The 18816-nt window shown below is 40.8% G+C and overlaps 1 protein-coding gene and 2 long non-coding RNA genes across 4 annotated transcripts in view; 1 reads left to right on the forward strand and 2 right to left on the reverse strand.

The window, feature by feature from the left end:
* The window catches only part of ELAVL4 (ELAV like RNA binding protein 4), an 83053-nt gene extending 82706 nt beyond the window's left edge, over positions 1-347 (reverse strand). The window contains exon 1 of the mRNA XM_057401788.1: positions 231-347. The gene's annotated coding sequence lies outside the window, so the exon portion shown is untranslated. The remainder of the gene's footprint in view (positions 1-230) is intronic.
* Positions 339-11260, forward strand: LOC130595234 (uncharacterized). 2 transcript variants are annotated; one of them, XR_008971266.1, is made up of 3 exons: positions 339-444; positions 5576-5693; positions 10182-11260. It is a non-coding gene; the product is annotated as an uncharacterized LOC130595234 (long non-coding RNA). The 2 variants fall into 2 exon arrangements; XR_008971267.1 differs by lacking the exon at positions 339-444 and adding an exon at positions 842-1714.
* LOC130595233 (uncharacterized) lies at positions 8159-18551 on the reverse strand. The gene is made up of 3 exons (XR_008971265.1): positions 18478-18551; positions 13236-13323; positions 8159-9672 (listed from the first exon to the last, which is right to left on the reverse strand). It is a non-coding gene; the product is annotated as an uncharacterized LOC130595233 (long non-coding RNA).
* Positions 18552-18816: the final 265 nt, after the last annotated feature.

Raw genomic sequence — 18816 nt, forward strand, 5'->3', positions numbered from 1 at the left:
GCCATCTTGGCAGCGGCAGCGCCCGGGTGGAAGGGGGGGGGGCAGGGTGACCGGGAAATGGCTTTTTAGTCTCAAACGGGCGCGTTGAGCAAGGGGGAGAGGGGAGGTTGTAGGGCAATTAGGGAGGGTGAGGAGAGAGGGGTATCCGTGTGCGGGACGGTGAGCTCCGCGGAGGGGTGACCTCCGTGAATGGGTGCGTGAAGGGAAGGACCGGAGCCGGGGTAACGTACCCGGCGGGTGTGTGCAGCTCCGCTCCCTCCCGGGGCCGCGACGCATCCAGGTGCCTCGGGGTTTGGAAGTGAAAATAAGGTGCAGCAGGCAGGAGGGGGTTTGTTCCGATCTCGTGCTCGGAGATGCTCCCCCCCCCCCCCCCCCCTCCCCACCTCCAGCTCCCGACCGGGTCCGTGAACCTCGCCGGTAAAGATGTACGAAGAAGAATTCTGAGTAGGTTAAAAAGCCTCTTTTTCAATCAATGCTCAGGGAAAGGATAAGATGATGTGACACAAATGTATGATCGTGTGCCACAAATAGAACATTGTGGGAAGCTTTCCCTTAAACATATGCTTTGTCCTATATTTTTTCAAACAGTTTATTTCCTTGCTGTGTAGGTCATTCTTAACATTAGGCTAAATTTAGCTGAAGTACACCAGCAGCAAAGACAGCCTGTCTCAGAAAGCTGAATTAGACCCACAGCTTCAACTGCATGGCCTGGTCAGGAGGCTGGATGTGAAATTACTTACATTTTTATCTGTTTGTTTTTTTCTTTTTTATTTTCCAAGGAATTAAAGGTAACAAAACCTCAGGCATTTAATTAAAAAAAAAATGGTTTCTGAAAATTAAAAGTTTACAGGATAGTTTGCCTGGTATTTTCTCATGCTGCAACCCGTGTATACAGCTTGCATTCATTTCAAGGGTATTTTTACCACAAAGTGAGGGAAGACTACAGCCCTAACATCTTTAGGTGTTTTGAAGATCTGTACCTGCAGCTTCAAAACAGTGGTCTAATCTCCGCTTCCAGTAAGGACAGCAGAATTTGTGCTTGTTTATGCACTTTGATTTTCAGTTCTTTGTGTATAATTTTAGCTGTGGGTGGAGTATCCTGAGCCAGATTTCTCCCTATGTGCTATACATACAGAATGACAGAAAGACATACACGATTCTGTGCTAGATTGACAGTGAATTACATTTGCTAGCAAATACTGGATCAGAGCCATCTGTTTCAGAAATTAGCATAGCAGGGATTTGTTTGTTTGGCTTCATCTGTCTATTAGTTTAGTCAAAATCCACTTGTTTTAGAGACACACTATCACAGAGAGGACCTGTGATATGCTTTGTGCAGGCAGCCCCTGAAATACATAAATTACACTGAAAAGTGGAGATAAAATGTGATTGTCAGAAATCCAGAGAAGGCTAAATTCAGATGTTATTTCTTTTTTTTCCTGAATGCAAGTTTGATGTCCTCAGTGCACACTGTGTTAAAGATCATCTACCCCGAAACAGTGTGCTGATAGAGAACTACTTCTTGCTGTACCAAAGTAGTGTTGCTGAACTTGTAGGTGCACTGTATCTGTGTGTTTTGAGAGAATTGCAGGAATCCCTCTTGACTTACAGCCTCTACAGCTTTCCTTTGAAGAGGTATTGATATTTCTAAAAATTGAGAAGTCTAGCTCCAAACAACAGTGAAGAAAAGGGCATCAAGCCATTAAATGATAAGGTATCACCCCATTAGACAACGGCTTTTCTAAAAGCGGTTCACTTTGAAGCTCTGTAGACCTAAAGAAAATGACATCTCTTGCACAGTTTTACTTGCAGTATAGTGAGTCTGCACTATGCAATATTTCAGTTATTTGGCTACATTTTTTAGGTCGGGGGGGGGGGAGGGGGGCACAGGAAATAAAAAAAAAATCAACTTAATACTCCAAATAAATGTATATAGCATTTTATAGTTCCTACTGGATCTGGTTACCATGCAAGTATTTCACCATGGGTATAGCAAAAGGTCATTAGCTGTTCCACAACTGATGATGATTATGTGGCATGCTATTCTGAAAAGAGAATTCTACGTAGATCCTCCCAAGTACCAAGAAGAGTGGATGTTTCTTACAGCTTGTCGTGGTTTAAGCCCAGCTGCTAAGACTGAGAAAAATGACTCCTACTGCTGAACCCCAGACACAGCTGAATACTGCTAATGCATGATTCATACAGGTACTACACAAAGTAAAATATTTAGTTCATTTTGATGTTACTTCATACCTTATTACATGGCAAAACCAAACACAAGAGTGCCTTCTAAAATAAGAACTTACGTTTCTCCGTCAGAAAAATGAGCCGTATGTTGTAGGCAATGAGAATGATGTGACGCCGTAACTCAAAGGAAGTGAGCGCTCATCCTACACGTGAACCAGAAAAGCACCTGTGTTGCTTTGTCTGTGCATCTCTCTCCACCTGAGCACCTAATTCATGTTACTCCTCCCACAGTCCGCCCTGTTTCTTTGTCTAACCTGAGCAGCCAACAACAGGATCTACAGAAGTTTAGAAACCTGGACTGAATGGAGGGGGCGTGATTTCCTAATGAGAACTGGCTTAACCTCAATCACTGTAAGAATCATAACACCTAAGGCACAGTTTTGCTTGTTTTACTTGATGATGAAACAGCAGGAGTAGCTAAAGTCAGATGGTGACAAAATCTGAGAGCTCCATGGTGCTGTTAGAGTACAATGGGGAGATCTCCTGTTCAGAATACAACATTCTGAATCAATATATTGTTAATGTACACTGCCGTTTTTAGAATAAATGGCAAATGTTGTCAGAAGATTTATTTTAAGCAATGGAAAGAGTGTAAGTGCTTTTTCAAGGTAAGTATAGAAAGCCATTACAAAGCTTATCTTTGCAACTGACCTGTAAAAGGTATAAACGCATCAAAGGCTTTGAGGACATCAGATACCAACTTTTAATTCCTCACACTGTCGAAACTCCCGCGAAGCCAGTATCCCAGGATCACCGCTCTGAGTGTGCTCAGTAATACTAATGGAACCCACACAGCTTCATTCCAAATTTTGTTTAATTCATGTTACAGTTTATTAAGTAATAATTTTCTATAGTGATTTTTCCCCCCCCCCAATTGATCAATGTAAGGCAACATTGGTTTTCTTTATTAGCATTTCTTGGAAGTTTCATTATTGCAGAATAAAAAACCTTTTTAAAATGTAACTGAAATGCTTCTGCCTCAAGACAGCAGCTTTTTGTTCACAGCTGTGTGTACAGTTGGCAGGTTAAGGGGTTATACTTGTATCACAAATAAAGAGGAACAAAATTTCTTCCAGGTAAAGCTTCCAGACCTGTGTAGCAATCTCTGATTCTAGCACCAAACAATTTTTCTAGTCTTATTGTCCAGCTTTTAGTCACAGCACTATTAATTTTAACATGGCTTTTTGATTTTTTTAAAGATCTGTGCAGAGATGTGCTTTATTTTAAATACTTGATAAGTCATCCAGATATCCTGAACTACTGAATACAGAGGGAATGACAGTGCCAGTGGATCCCCTGAATGATTTAGCCTTAAGGCTCCTGCAGGTTTTATTCAGATTCAGAATAGTAGGAGTGGGGAGGAGGAGATAAATAAAACATTTGTTTCAGAAAGTAGGTGACTTTGACAGAGCACTGATTTAAACTGAGAAGACTCACAGATCAGAAGAATACTGTTCAGAAGTGAGGCTGGAGAAGAGCCCCCTGAGTGGCTCTTGCCAGCAAATTTCTGCTTTTCTTTTAACTATTATTGCAACTTCTCTGAAGTTCTGAGCATAATTGAGTCAGTGACTCCCACTGCTGCATCACAGTCACTCAAACATGTTTTTACACCGCTCGTTGAATATGTCAGTAAAGGTCTAATCTCATTTGGATTTATTACGATTTATCTTGGATTAAGCGTTTATCTGCTAAGGATTATGACCTATATACTATGAGGTACTGATGAAACATTGGAGTTCAGGAATGTCTAAGCACATTGGAATGAATCAGCAATATTCTTTTTTGACACAGACTTCACACATTATCTTTTTTTCTATCAACTTTGCAATGTTCATACAGATTAAGCATCTAATTTTCATTTAATACAGGCAGTAACCTGGAAAGCCCTTAGCATCCAGTAGGAGCAGAGCTGCATTTAATTAGGAGCAGCTTAAAAGATAAGGCCTCAGAGCCACATGACTTCATATTCACTCTGCTTGCCACAGTCAGTATAACATTATTGATCTTTAATGTACCGATTTGAGTATCCTTTTTTCTTCTTGAAATATATTTTGGTGAGTCTTCCACTGCTGCCTTAACTTTCTACTTTTTCTGATTTGCACAGAAAGGAGTAGAAAAAGAATAAGGATAAAGTACAAGGACTGCTTGTTCATTAACTTTCTGGACTTTTAAGATATTTTCCTTGTTGTAGGTTTAAACTGTTTCCTCTATTTATATACACACACAGTACTGCACCTCAGAAAGAGTATTGGATTTCTCATGTGATTTAAAAGAAGTTGGGTTTTGGCTTTAGTTTGTGGCAAAGCCACCAACACATGCCGTTGTTGCCCCCAAATAGGCTCCTAGCTATTTTAATGCTTAATAATTTTGTATAGTTATCGTATCTTAGAAATGCCATTTTAGGTCACTTTAATTGCACAAAAGCTAAAGAATTCCAGTGACCACTTTAATTTTGTATGTTTGTAAGTTTTCCTTACAGCTTAATGATAAAACACAAGGTTTAAATACTTTAGGGCAGTCTTTCATAATGTTGGAAATAAGACCTCGGATACGAAACTGCGCATTTTAAGGTGTTTACACGCTCCCACAAAAGGAATTGGGAAGAACACATATGATTCATTTCCAGTATTTGCTAAATACCATCACATTTAGAATGTGTAATCATTTACTGTTACTGAACAGTAGTACTGTTCGTTTTTAAGGTCCCTTCCAACCCAAACCATTCTATGATTCCATGATTCTATGATTTTGAGGATTGCCTGCAATGTTTTGCTTGCTAACCAGGGAGTTTACAGTGTGAATTTAACTGTAAAGAGATGAAACTTAAGGTTTTAAGACGACTCTAGTTCCAGTATGTCTTCCTTCATAGAATCATAGAATCATAGAATAGTTAGGGTTGTAAAGGACCTTAAGATCATCTAGTTCCAACCCCCCTGCCATGGGCAGGGACACCTCACACTAAACCATCTCACCCAAGGCTTCGTCCAACCTGGCCTTAACTAGAATAATTCAGTTTTGGGTTTCATGAGAACAGTTAAGAATTCATGTTTGTTCACAGTGTTGGCATATAGCATGCTTTGTTACCAATGTGCATCACAGGTTCTTACCCAGTTAATGCTCAGGAATTGTGGACTTACAGACACAGCAATGCATGTTAACCCACAGCTCGTACTTCAGTTACACAAGGCAAAGATTCAGCTGATGAAAAATCAGATGAAACAGAAGACTGAGAAATGGATGAGCATAGAAAAGAATTGATCTACTACAATGAAAACCATTGATGAATAAGCTGTGAAGAGACATAATCAAAGATAAAATTGTTTTTCAGTATCTCTTCTGTAAAATATCAAATAGAAAACCATCTGGATCCAGAAGAGAAAGGTTTCATGGTACAACAAAATTCTTATCCACTTTCACATGGGTATGTGTGCAAGGAAGGAAAAATAGTGAGTAAAAGGTATTTTCTGGTAATAGGATGCATTAACCTTGGAGTGGAATTTAGGATGAGCACTCACAGAATATTGATCTTAAACCTGCTTCTGAGATAAAAGATGAGGAGGACATGTTAATTTACTTTCTTTTGACATCAGCCCATAACTACGCATGTAAAGTGACAACCCTAAGGATGGGATGGATGGGAACTCTGAAAACACTCTTACGTGTACTTGGAGTCATAGAATCATTCGGCTGGAAGGGACCTTGAGAAGCTTTCTAGTGCAAACTCCTGTTCAGGTCAGGGTCAGCATCGGTTTGAAAACACGTGTTTGTTCAGGCCTTGCTGCAATGAAATTTTGAAAACCTGACAGGACAGAGACTCCCCAGTCTCACTGGGCAACCTGCTACTTAAGACACAGTCTTAAGTAGCCTTTTATTTAATTGCTTTCCCTTATATCCACTTGCACCTTAGTAATGAGCCTAGCTCCATCTTTTTGGTCATCTCTTTTTAAGTATGGGCTGGTTGGTTTTAGGTGTTTTGGAACTTGGCTCTTCTCCAGTAAGCAAGCAAGAATAAGTAAGCCCTTGTCTCTCAGGCTTTCCTCAAAGAGCAAGTGCTTCAGCCCTCTACTCATCTCAGTGCTTGTCTGCTTAATGCTCTTACCAGAATCTTTCATATACAGAGTCCCCCATAATATTCCAGATACAAAACCAGCCTGAATAATACAGAGGGAAAGGAAATAATTTAATCTCTCTCAACCTACTGTTGATGCATCTGTTGGCAGAGCACAATATGATGTTAGCCTTCATTGCTGCTGGAGTGCACTGCTGACCTGTGTGTAGTCCACAACATCACCAGGACCCTTGTGTCCTCTGCAGAGCTGCTTCTCAGCCATATCTGTACCACTGTAGGGGACTAGCCTGTCCCAAGTGCAGGACTTTTCACATATCCTTGTTGAGGTTCCTGAGGTTCCTGTCAGTCTGTTCCTCCAGCCTGTGTACTTCTCCCTAAATGACAATTCTGATCTTCAGAGTGCCAATGGAATCTCCTAGTTCAGTGCCTTCTGCAAGCCTGACCAAGTCGTGCTCTGTGTTCTCCTCCAGACCACTGATAAAGATACTCAGTGTTGTAGGTCGAATGGTAAACTCCCAAGGACCACACTTGTAACCAGCTGTCGATTGGAATATGAATCATTAGCCCATTGTGCCTGTAAAGCTGGGTCTTCACCCATCTAGCAGTAACCCCACCATCCACACAGTAATGTCCCAACTCGGATACAAGTGTTCTAGGGGAGAGCATGCTGAAAGCCTCTCTGAAGTCAAGGTGGACAACACCTACTGCTCTTCCTTTGTCTGCACATCCTGCCATTTCATCACTGAAGGTAATTAGGCTTGGTCAAGCATGGCAAACTTGGGAAATCCATGCTGGACACTGTTTCTAATCACCTTGTTTTCTTTCTTCCTCAGAAATGGCTGCTGCACTTGCACCATTATTATTCCAGAGAGCAAGCAGGCAGTGACCGGCCTGTAGTTCCCTGGATCATCCTTCTTGCCTTTCTTAGCATTATGGGTTTTTGGGTAGTTTTAAGCATGAAATCAAGTCTTTCACTTCTCAGTTAAGAGATTTGACATAGTCCGTAGTTACACATTCCCTATAAACTGGGACTAAAAAGTCTATAAACAGTTATTGATCTCCCCATGCTACTGGGGAAATTTTCCAAGATCAGTGACAGCTTGGAAATCACTGGCATTTTAAAATTATAGATCATGGCTCCGCGTTTTTGGCATTTACAAGATTGCATTATGGCAATGCTGGATGTGTGTGTAAAAAAACAAAATGCTTTTAGCATTTCAGTATTTTTTTATTGGAGCAGTATTAAAGATGGAAATTTCTTGATACAATTCAAAATAATGGTTTTGTTTATTAAAGATGTATACCCATTAAGATGAAGTTAGGGTGAGAAAAATGCTTGTTTGTGTGAAAATAATATCTGCTTCCTCAACAACAGCATCTCCTGAGGTTTCTTTGATTCATACCTGATTACTTTAATAACTAAACCAAGTTTTAACTCCTGTTAACACTGCAGAATGCAGACAGTTACAGTATTTTGCACTCCTAAGTCGTTGTCAATGCAACTCTTAGTTATTTTTTTATTCTGGAATTATTTACAATTGAAAGGATTGGTTTCAATTCATTGTTTTGTGTAGAGATTGCTAAAGCCTCTGGTCACCCACTGAATTTTCACTGCAGTTTGTGAGGAGCTGAGTGTCTGCCTATGGAAGGGCACAGGAAGTGAAAGGAGAAGCTGTGTTTATAACGTATTAGTTAACACATAACAAAATCACCTTTGCCGGAGAAGGCAAAATGTTCAGAAATCCCAAGCTTGTTTTATGCTGCCCAGGGCAGGCAGGACCTCATACCAATAATGCAGTGATTCTTCCAACTGAGGAAATATCTATTCTGATGCATTCTGAAGGCTGTTGCATATGCCTTGGATGGGGAAATGATGTTTTCTATGTATTGGTTGAGGATCGAAAAGAAGGAGAAGTAGTGGGAGTGGTTCCTCAGGTGATCTTCAGAGAAAAGAATAATGCAAATGTGAATTGGGGACGAGCTCCATATACTTCCAGGTCTAAAACTAATTAGCAGTCACAGAGTTCATCATTTACTGTGTCAGATTTCTGCATGGCAAAAATACACATTTTAAAATATTAATAAATTGAGTAATAAAATTAGCTGGCTGATAATGTTTTAATGCAAAAAGTGTGTCATTCAAAATACTGTTACATCTGAATCTAGAAAGAAAAAACATAGCAAACAATGGGCTGATTTGAGCTAAGAACTTTGAATGCAGACTGAAATTGTTCAATATACAACAGATTTAATTCCATTTCTGTGACAGCATCATTTCATCCACAGTCTCATGACATGAGCTACGTAAAAGTAGGTATTCTGCCTTCTCGGTTTCCTTTAGGGAATGATTTGTGATTACTTATCTAGGATTAGGAGTACAGAGACTATTTCAAATGTCTCTTAAAATATGTGGTATTGCAAACAACGGATATAAAATGAGATTCACACACAGAGCTTTGCTGGTGGCCAAGAACTGCGTTGCAATATGCCGGAAATCCAAACATCCTCCTACTCCCAGAGCCTTGCTGACAGATCTACAACAACTTCTTTCTCTTGAAAAAGCTACATACAGAATCAGAATAAGAAACACAAAAGCCTGCTTATTCTGAGAAACTAATCTATAAAATGGAAGGTTAAGGATTCCTCATCAATAGGAAAATAACATTTCTCTTTGAAAATTTTACAGTTTCAAGTAACATCTACATTACCTAAAATCCCCCCCAAAAGAGAGAGAGAAAATCTTGTCATCCTTGCAAAAGCACCAACAGCAAACCCTTCAGATTAGTGTCGTTCTTTCCGTGCCTAGCCTTTCAGGCCTACAACCTAAGTACGGGGGTGTGCGTTAATGGAACTGGATACAGAAATAGAACCTTGGTTCAGCAGATCCTCCTTTGTTGAAAAACCAATTAAAAAAGCAAACACAAGGGAATAGGAAAACAAGTAACTTTTACAGGGATGTATTTTTTAAACAGCATACTTTGCAAGAAGTGCAGTATTAGATGCTACATATTTTAATTAGCTGTTTAGAAAATCAGGTTGACACTGTCCTTTAATTAGTAAGCATTGACTTATTCCGCGTGTATTATGGCATAGTGAATCTTATTAAGATAAATGTTTCTCTCTGAAGATATGGGGGGAAAAAAATCCACTATCATTTGTTTGCTGACCAGATTGCTCCCCATCAATATGGCTGCTATTTAAAATGATGAATTTTAGTCACATATTTAATTAGCTAATGGCTGATCTCACTGTAGGGTCTTGATCCTCCTTACATGTGTTCTTTCATCCTGAAAAAGTCTTTGGTTCTATCTTGGTTTTGAAGTTCCTGTTTGAAATTGTCCTTGCTGCTTTCCAATCTAAAAGGCAGTAAATTAAATTATTTAAAGTAAAAATTATTGTGAAAATATATAAGGTTTTGAGCATAGTTTTTACATTATAATACATTGCTAGAGGCTAGGAATTTAAAAAACATGTAAAGTTTTGGAAGTTAGTTTTTCCACTAGCTGCAGATACTTGGTTTGTGAGAAAATTTTGTGCACTTTAAAAGGCCATTGAGTAGCTTAAGATTTCAGTGTGTTTGTGTATTGCTGCTCAGCACGCAGCCGTCTCAAGTTGCTTGATGCCCTAGTAGGAAAGTACAGCAAATTCACTGCAGCCAGTTCTGTGTCAAGATAACTATTTAAAAAAAAGGATGAAAGGCTCTTGTGGATATCATTGGTTTGGAAGAAGAGTTCTCTGTTGTAGTTGTTCATAGTATGTGCTTCTCAAACCCCACGGTGCATAGAGCAGCGTTCAGGGGAAAATATGCCTCTCTTCACAGAGGAGGGAGTATCTGCCTGGCCTCTGAAACTTCATTTCCTTCCAGTTTGCAGAAGTACATCATTCCACCAGTGCAAAGAAGATAAGCAAGAAGAGAGTGAATAAAGCAGAATTTTCTTTGTTACAGAGACTGCATTTGAAGGGATTGTAACAGCAGGTACAGCGCTGCCAAGTAGAAACAACCCTGGATGTGCTGTAAAAGGTGGAGGCTTTCCCAAGGGTAACCTGGAGGAATCTGGAGGGGTCAGGTGAACCCAGGCTGTCACCCATTGAAGAAGCTCTGAGGAAACTCTGCAAGATGGATTGGTCACTGAATTTGTAGCTACATGGATGTGTCTGTACCTGCCATTTAAATTGCATTATTTCAACTAATATGTATCTATAAAAATATCCCTATTACTTGTAAATGAGCTTTTTTAAAAGTACATTTTGAAATAATACATGGTCGATGCAAGTTCCTTGGAAACTGCTACAGGGAAGATGGCTCAAAATGGAGTTTGCTCTGTGAAAGCAAAGGCCATCGGGGTACCTACAGCTTGTCAGTGATGGGCTAGTAATGTACCATTGAATAGGGTGGACTATCCATCAGGCTTGTTTTGCCACTTTAATTTCCTAACAAACACGGAACAGTAATCAAGTTTCAGATTCTATTGAGAACTGGCTATGTTACTTAAAGAACAAGTCTTCTGTGACCTCTGGAGCATGTCATTACTAAAAGAAGGGCATAATTGACTTTTTGGATACACAATTATTTGTTCTTGCTGCTGTTGTCCCATAACAGCATGGATTATAAACCTTATATCCTAGTCATGCAGGCAAAACTCTCTGTTACCTTAGCCCTGCTGTTTAATTAGCTTTTACAATTGGACATTGTTTATATCCCAATAAATGTTGCCTGAGTAAAGACTTCCCCTTAACCAATTATACCAGATGTTTTTCTGTGAAGGTCCTAATTAAATAGCATCTATTCTTATGTTTGTTTTAAACCCTGCCTGTTGTGTAAATCTCTGGAAGAGCACACTGTTATACTGGGTTGCTTCACCATTATTTCTGTCATTCCCTGGTTCACTGGTTGGTTGCAGCATCTCCCTTTAAAAGTTGTTGCTTACTGTATGGGAGGGAGGTCCTGAGACTTGGGAAACCAAATCAGTTCTTGCCCTGCAGTGGGCCTCTGAAGTGATTCAAAATCATGACCCCATTAGGATGGTGTAAGTTAAGGTGACATTGGGTTACCAGTGTTGTGTCCAATCCTGCCATAGTTAGTGCAGAATCAGCATAAAATACCAGGTTGGAAAGAAGTCTCCCCACCCATGACATCTCTTGCTCCTACTTTTTCCCATGGCATTGAAATACTCCATTTGAAAACTGATGGACTCAGGATGGTGGCTGCTGTACCAGAGAAAGGAAGCTGATTTCGTATTCAGAGTACACATAAAAGTGATGGCAACTTAGGAACCAGCTCTTGGAAATAGCACCTGGAATATAAAAGCTCTTAAAATCTTACCTGCCAGAAAGTAATATTCCATTATACAGGAGGAGTGAGATTCAGGTATAGAATCACAGAATAGTTTGAGTTGGAAGGGACCTTAAAGCTCATCCAGTTCCAACCCCCTGCCACAGGCAGGGACACCTTCCACTAGAGCAGCTTGCTTCAAGCCCCGTCCAACTTGGCCTTGAACACTGCCAGGGACTGGGCAGCCACAGCTTCTCTGGGCACCCTGTGCCAGCGCCTCAGCACCCTCGCAGTGGAGAACTTCTTCCTAATGTCTAATCTAAATATACTCTGTTTCAGTTTAAAGCCATTCCCACAGGCCCTTGTAAAAAGTCCCTCTCCAGCTTTTTTTGCAGGCCCCCTTTATCTGTTAATATGTGAAAACTAAAAATGGCCCTTCTGCACTGCGATTTTATTGTGTATTAGTTGCCATGTGTTAGCTAACATAAGCCTATTACAGTCTAAAGTAAATTCCTGCAATTTCAGTTTACCTCCTCTCTCCCAGCTGCCACATGTAGTGATTGTCTCTCAGTGATTTCCTGCTCCTTTTTCTGTGCCACTAGTACTTTGAGAAATTGTAACTAAAACCAAATAATGAATTTACAGTATGGCACTTGACATGGTTCCTAAATCCATTATGAACTCTCCTTCCTTCTGAAGAATTAAATTTCAGTTGGGGGTCAAATAATCGGTTCTGATTCTCTCATCTTTAGGTGTTCACTAGTTACATTAAAATAATTTTAGAGGAGTAGATGTTGAAAAGGATTGAAAGAGGAGAACTGTAGGGTTTACAGATTAAAATGCAGGGCATAAAATGTGCCTGTATATAGAAATAAAGGACAGAGTCTAGAAAATGTCCATAATCAGAAATATTCGTAAAAAATTAAGACTTATTTTTGGAGAAATACATGAAAACATCACACAAGCGTGTATCTTAATTTCTTAAGTCTGGGGGTAGTAACCACTGCCACCATGTCTGTATCATTCAGACCCCGTGGAAACATCTGCAGAGTACCAGAGCATATTTAGCTGAGGGCTTCCAGGGAGCTGCAGGGTTTGGAAGAGTTCTTTGTGTCCCCTCTACCTGCCTCTGACAGGCACAATATTCTGCCTTAGCATTATACTGCAGGTTTGAAGTTCCTCCACTGCCTTGCTCATGTTCAAATTCTTCTTCACACATTCAAACCCCAGTAGAACTGACTTAGCCCTTCACCTTTCCCAGGTAAAGTGCACTTTTGTCATGCACATGTTGACCTTTCTGACTGGAACTTTATGAAGGTTCTTTATTAAAATAACTTTAAAATACCTGGTTTTAATAGCAGGGGTTTACTCCCATCCTTGGGTAACATTTCTTCTTCCATTCTGCACCCAGGTGGCTGGCGCTGACTTTTCTTTCCTTCCCTAGTCAAATGCAGAGCCTAAGCACACACTGGCAACCGAGCCCTCATCAAAGCTCTGCCCCACATAGAGGAATAATGAAAAAGGAAGGAAGTGTGTCTGAGCAAGCGCTACACATTGGCAGTCTCCTGCTTTTACCAGCTCAGAAATGGTGGTGGAAGAGCAGGAAAGCAAGGCAGCCTTCCAAATCCCAAGTCACAAATCACTCACCTTCCATACTCAGTATGGGTGTAATTTACAGGTTGGGTTCCTTCAGGCTGACAGTGTCTCTGTGTAATTACACTACAGTGATGCACATCTGTGAGGAGTAGTCGTTAGGAACAAACAGTTCCAAATAGCTATAAAATGTAAAATAAAATCATTTTTCAGGAGTGAAACGAGATGATGCTTTGCCTGCATGGGCACAAATTGATGCAAGTTTTGTGATCATGGTGTTTCAGGTTTTGTATCAGCGTAACCTTTTGATCATTTCTGAAGTCCTGCGCAGAATGAGGGGAGATACAGTTTGACCTTTCTGGACTTGCTGCATTTTAATGTTTCCTGTGCTTAGAAATAATACAGAAAACCCCAAGAGGTAATATTATTTTTGTATAGAACCGCTGAAGTTATACGAGGCATGTTCAGAATACATTAAAGAGACTGTCCTCACACAAGAAATTTACTATCTGCTTTTAGATATTTCCTAACTAATGAGAGCAGTAAGTGCTGGGAGAAGAGTGGATTGAGGTTACAAGAATAAGATTATAGCATTCCTCCACTATGTATGCATGTTGAGAAACTCACTTACTTTTGCTACCTCAGTCTGGGCTTTGGATTTTCATCTTGTCTCTTTTTTAGTTTACCTGATTTAATTTTCTGCCTGAATGCAGCAGATCTGGCTAAAAACATGATCAGATATTTTCTTTTTCCCTTTTGGTCTTTTATTTTTTTTCTAATTTTCTATATTTTCATTCAAATTGTACCCACTCTGCTTGCACAGCCAACATCAATGTGCTGTTTGTAGCAGAAACATTGTCATGACCTTGTCTCCGACAGTAATGTTGAAGTACCAATTGAACATACCCTTGAATGCCTGCACTGCTTTATTCTACACAGGGAAAGTGATACAAAACCCAAAGAAACTGTATGATTTCTACACAATTACACCTGGATTTTTATATCCTCACTTTGAAGGACCATACCATACACCATACCACATACATGGTGTGTGGAATGCATGCAAATGTTACGTTAATACTCAATCTTTTTGTTCTTATCCAGCCTCAACAGGTATTTAAGAACCATGTGTGAAAAATCAGTAACACACTTCACTGGCTTTTTTGCAGTGTGTAGAAAGGGATGTTTTGGGGCTGGGTTTTTTGTTTTTTTTTGGTTCTTTTTTTCCATTTTTTGAACACAGAAAATCTCAGGATTGTAAAATTGGATTTTTATTGATCTCTGTGAAAGATCTTTGGGGTTTTGACAGCTATGTATTGACAGAAGTCAGCTCTAGTTGAATCAAAAGTATTGAATGTCTAATGCAAATCACTGTATCTTCAACACGTTTCAATTATATTGACGTTAAAAAAAAAAAAGAAAACCAAACCAAAGGGATCAGAAATCTTTTGTACTTTACTTTCAGTCTTTGCCCTGTGGTATTACACGTTCTCATGTTCTTTACTCACCACAGTCTTGGGGGCTGTAGACAAAAGATAAAAAATTGAGTATCTAATGTTTCAAATATAAGCACAGACATAAAAGTAAAACATACTCAAGTCCTTATGGATTACAAATAAATACAAAAATAGTTCAAACCTGTATTTAGAAAAATCATTTCCTTCTCAATATTTGTAATGGAGACGTCAGTCACATTAATTTTTATGCAAATTTACCTGAGCTGATGAATCATCACTGAATTATACCTGGTTTGGCCAGCATTTCCATTTGTGTTTCTATTGCCATTGCCTCAATTTATTTGTATTTGTTTAAAGGTTGGATTTTAAGAGTCCGCTCCAGAAGTTATGAGTTCTGGAGAAGAGGGGCCCTGCTTCAAGTCCAGCATGGGAAGTAGATGCAAGAGACAGATCAGAGTAAGACGACACTAGTCACCATGACAGACAGTACTCCTGGCACACAGCTGACTGTTCATTATCATTCCTTCAGTAGACATCACAGCACAGGAGATTTTTAGGGAGGGATTTGAAGGAGGAAAATTAGGTGAGTGGGAGTGAGAAGCAGCAGCAAGGGAAAGCATGAAGGTGCTGGTTTGAAAATGTAACAAGTAGCGAGTTATTACTGAATGAAATGTGTGGGGGGAAGACGTTGATTTATCCATAGGATATTAAAAGATAACAGGGTGGGAATAAGCTGTAAAGAGCCACAAAAATGAAGCAGCTTTTGCTTGTGAAAATGCCAAAGATACACTGAGATAAGGAATATGGTTGAAACAATAAATGTGAAGCTAACCATGGCAGCAGAGTTTCCCAGTGGTGTTCTGTTATCCCTTGTTGTATTGTGATGTCCAAAATTACTAGCTTTGGAAGGTCAGGGACCAGAGATGTCTTTGCACCAAGCAGCACCCTTATACAAATATATATAAAATGCATACACAAAAATGAGCAACTGCTTCTCTCAGTATCTGAAGGGGGCCTAAAAGGATGCCAGAGGGACTCTTCATCAGGGACTGTAGTGATAGGACAAGGGGTAAAGGGTTCAGACTTAAACAGGGGAAGTTTAGATTGACTATAAGGAAGAAGTTCTTTACTGTGAGGGTGGTGAGGCACTGGAATGGGTTGCCCAAAGAAGCGGTGAATGCTCCATCCCTGGCAGTGTTCAAGACCACTCTGGACAGAGCCTTGGGTGACATGGTTTAGTGTGAGGTGTCCCTGCCCATGGCAGGGGACTTGGAACTGGATGATCTTAAGGTTCTTTCCAACCCAAACCATTCTGTGATTCCTGAATGCTATTTCCCCCTTCTTCAGCCTTTATTCTTCAAGGTACACCATTCAGTTATCTATTTTCAAAAGAACTTTCTGTGTGAACTTTCCACTTCTCTCTGTCAAATTATCTTACTGTTTTTGGAAAGACTGCATGTCATCTATATTTAACACCATTTCAGCTTGGTGAGGTGAATATAACGTAGCATTAAACTCAGACGAAAAAAAATGAGTGTGGCATTTCTAGGTTTTTCAACTGTGAGTTAACTCAGAAGAGCTAATTTGGCTGGAAAAAGTGCCTTCCCCCAGCTGTCTTGGATCTCAGCAGACCTTCTTGCAGGTATCTAAGCTGAGGTAATATGAATGGCAGTTAGATGCCAAAGTCCTTTGAATTAGTATTTGTGGTTACCATAGAAGTGAGTCTGTCTCTCATGTGAATAAAGAGGTCATGTGAAGAACTGATATGGAAGGTTTCTCTACAGGCACTTCATTCTTAGAAATTTACAGATGAAAAATGCTATATGAGTATTAATAGATAGGGATGAAATATGGATGAGGGGATACTAAAGCTGAAATAGCAAGTAGAACAAAGGGAATAAGGGGACATGGGAACATGATAAGAAACCAGACTAGAGCTGCAGACCTGTCTGAGACCTAAAAAACAAAAAGAAAGTTCAGATAAAGGAATAAAGTGGTAAGCAGTATGAGAAATTATTTGAAGGAGGACTGGGATGGGACATGGCTATCAGGGAACCTAGAAGAACTGGGTTGTAGCAGGATAAAGAATAACCAGACGTAAGAAGTGTCCTAGCTACTGGTACAGATGTGGTCGGTCACCTTTTCATATAGGAAGAGAAAGACAGACCTGCTAACACACTGGACAAGAGGAAAAGAAACAGCAAGGCGATGTTTCTGTGACACATAGACAGGTAGGAGGTACTGTAGCACACATACATGGAGAGGTTCCAGGAGAGAACATGTCTCTGTTAAGCCTGAATTGGTGCTGATGATGTTTCTTTATGGATGTGCAAGAATATTTAATATAAACAATCAGCCACAGGATCTGGACAGAAGAAGATCCAAGTACATGCAGCATCTTTTGAAGAGGGATGTCCTGGGATTATTTGCCCAGCAACAAACAGGGAAGAGCATAGGGCCTGGGTGACCTGCTAGCCTCGTAGCACTGTAGCTAGACTACAGTGAGAGAGGACTAGGGGGGGAGTGGGGTGTGAAATCACTGTAGTTCACTGTCAGCAGAGAGACAAGTCAGCCTCTGTAGTATGCTGGTGACCACCTCTAGTTTATGAAGCCTGCAGAGGGAGAAGTCTAAAAAATACTTCCCAGAGCTTAGATCTGGATGGGCCTTGCTAAGCAAAGAACAATATCTGCACTCCAGTATTCTTCAGTGCAGGGGTGTATCTTCTAATCCATCACAAAGCCCCCTTGCTACACCAGTTTAGACGTGTTTCATCGAGTCACTGGCACAGGAATGTGGCTAAAGTAATGCAGAATTAGCTTACATAGTACTAAAATAAGATCCTGAGAGTGAAGAGAAGTAGGTGAAGGAAAGAGGCCTAAGTGCCACTGAGAAAGGAATCAGCAAAGGAAGAGAAACCACAAAAAGGGATGCTGCAGAAATAACCAGAGAACTGTGAACTGAAATAAGAAGGAACAAGGCCACAACAGCCAGGGAGAAAGGACCCTACAGAAAAATATAAGCATGTAGAACCTGCAGGTATCATCCATGTGTCTTGTTAAGAGGAGCTGAACTGGAGCAAAAAGGGCACATACCAGACAAAGAGGTAACGTGATTATAAAGAACAGAACTTCAGATGGAGAAAGACACAATTTTACCTGCCTTGATTTTTAAGCTTGGAGTGTTTCACTGACTAGTCATGGGTCAGTAGGAAATGGTGACATTAATTTACTAGCTGTAAGAAAGCAAACACTTGTGTGTAGAGCCATAAACACAGTGCTGCCCATTTCCATCCCTTAGCACTGCACACTTACTCCCTGTTTCAGAGTTTTAACAGCTACCCAGTTTGGGGTGCATTCACCCCCCACCTCATCTGCCCCTGTATGCAAATATACAGGATTGTAGGCCTTGATGCTTGCAGTTGTAACACTGTGCTTTTCCCATGGCTGGCCTCGCTTCTGAGAGCTTGGAGTTTGTCTGCGTTAAGGATGTGCAATGCAGTTTCCCTCTCAGGCTTGCATTAGTGATCACATGTGATCAGACCCAACCTGCTGGTCTCTTGGGAAACACACACATAATAATTAGCCCCTTTGCACCAAAGACTTCATTGCTGTATACACCACATGGTGAGTGTTGCCCTGTGGGTTTGTGAACGCACACGCACACTCTCTGAAACCCTCCCATCCCCAGAAAACATCACTGTAGTTGCCATATGGTCAGGCTCACCTGCTAGGTCTGTGAGGAGACAGGCAGGAAACACACACATAATGAAGCTTCCCACTGAGCTGCCTTAAGAAATTAAAACCAAGAAACTTGACGTAACTGCCACATGATCACTCACCTGCTGAGTTTTGGGGCAGTCACACACACATGAATTTGCCATCTCTGCCCAGTGGGTGCCTCCCCGTGCTCCACCTCACTGCACTATAGCGGGAAACCAGAGCCGGAGGGATGCACTCCCCTCCCCAGCGGAATGACAGGGACCCCTCGCCCAAACAGGCCGTCAGGCCCCTCCTCACACCCTCCGGGTCGCAGAGCTCTGATTGCGTCCTGATCTGGGTGGAGAGCTCACAACGATGTGGACGATGGCGACTCCACAGTGAGCCTCTCCTCGGAGCCCTGTGACTACCGCAAGGCCAGGCCCGGCTCCCCGCGGGCAGGGAGCGAGGCCCAGGCGGGG

The sequence above is a fragment of the Pezoporus wallicus genome, unplaced genomic scaffold, assembly GCF_028554395.1.
Source record: "Pezoporus wallicus isolate ANWC-B61680 ecotype Strahan unplaced genomic scaffold, APGP_CSIRO_Pwel_v1 contig_1035, whole genome shotgun sequence".
NCBI classification, from domain to species: domain Eukaryota; kingdom Metazoa; phylum Chordata; class Aves; order Psittaciformes; family Psittacidae; genus Pezoporus; species Pezoporus wallicus.